Source organism: Triticum aestivum, chromosome 5A, assembly GCF_018294505.1.
Source record: "Triticum aestivum cultivar Chinese Spring chromosome 5A, IWGSC CS RefSeq v2.1, whole genome shotgun sequence".
Lineage (NCBI taxonomy): Eukaryota > Viridiplantae > Streptophyta > Magnoliopsida > Poales > Poaceae > Triticum > Triticum aestivum.
Genome location: NC_057806.1, coordinates 146,610,560 through 146,612,346, shown reverse-complemented (window position 1 = coordinate 146,612,346; position 1,787 = coordinate 146,610,560).

Genomic DNA, 1,787 nt, shown 5'->3' with positions numbered 1-1,787 from the left:
TCTGGTGTTGCCACCCGACCAGTGTCTCGGGGGCTACTGCATTGCTTGTCCAATGCAGAAAATTTTATGTGCAATATAGTTTCCGAGGAGATTTTGATCCTCAGGTTGGTCGGCCGCACCCAACCTGAGTCTTGAGGACTGAGCATGCCGCTTTTGTGTCCCGAAGTATTCTGCCGAGCTAGGACTTGATCCTCAGGCCGATTTTGCAAATCAACCTGAGTCTCAGCGGCTACTGGGATCAGCGGTCTTATATCATCCTTCATGTGCATCTCGGGTTTTAGACTGATACACACCTTGAGGGCTACTGGCTATATATCTCGGCAGAGAATAAATTGCACCAATAAAAAATATTGACAAAAAATCGGCCCATAGTCGGGGTGGTGCACCACCGCGGAAGCAGTCCGACATAAAGCTCGGGCGCTAGTGGCTGGCTCCATAGAGGGCATTTCCGGCATTAAGCTCAGCTAAACTCCTTCAACTTTTTTGAACCAAGGTGATATGACACCTCAGATATAGTCTGGCATTGGAGCCTGGACACAGTCCGGCATTGGAGCTCGGATACATTCCGGCGCTAGAGCTGGGAAGCGGTCCGGCATTGGTGCTCGGCTGCAAAAGATACCTCGAATGCAGTCCGGCGTTGGAGCTCGGACGCAAGAGGACCCTACCTCCCAGGAACAACTTCAAACCCGAGGTGTGGCATAAAAATAAACAAGGCATTGATAAAGGCCAGAAACTTAAAGGGGCTCCTCGGATACCCGACGTGTAAACTCGTCGAATGCATTTCGGCGATCCTCAAGATCGAAGATAAAGAAGATTTGTTGAACCAGTTTTCAAGACCGGCAACCGAAGATGAAGAACAGTTCGGAAGAATCGAGGAGCGTCCCTAACTTTAAGACCGGTTCAGGGGGCTACTGACGGAGTCCTGGACTAGGGGGTACTCACCACGTCATCTCCCGATCTATTAGATTGGGCCGAGGACCCCCGTGGCTGTATACTCATGGGCCAGTTCGGACGGCTACCACATACAAGGAAGATTCCACAAGACTTGGCGATCAAGACAAGGACTTCTCCCCATGGCGTATTCGGCTAGGACTCTTCTTATCCTAGGCCTCCGGTGCATTATATAAACCGAGGCCAGGCTAGTCGATAATCAACTCCATATACAACAATCATACCATAGGCTAGCTTCTAGGGTTTAGCCTCCTTGATCTCGTGGTAGATCTACTCTTGTACTACCCATATCATGAATATTAATCAACAGGAGTAGGGTTTTACCTCCATCGAGAGGGCCCGAACCTGGGTAAAAACATCGTGTCCCTTGTCTCCTCTTACCATCTGGCCTAGACGCACAGTTCGGGACCCACTACCCGAGATCCGCCGGTTTTGACACCGACACCGCCCCTCTCTCTCCACTAAGGCCCATAAGGCCCATTACTTCTCCCGGGGGGGGGGGGTCCGGTAACCCTCCGGCACTCCGGTTTTCTCCAAAATCACCCAGAACACTTCCGGTGTCCGAATATAGTCGTCCAATATATCAATCTTTATGTCTCGACCATTTCGAGACTCCTCGTCATGTCCGTTATCATATCCGGGACTCTGAACAACCTTTGGTACATCAAAACATATAAACTCATAATGAAACTGTCATCGTAATGTTAAGCGTGCGGACCCTACGGGTTCGAGAACAATGTAGACATGACCGAGACACGTCTCCGGTCAATAACCAATAGCGAAACCTGGATGCTCATATTGGCTCCCACATATTCTACGAAGATCTTTATCGCTCA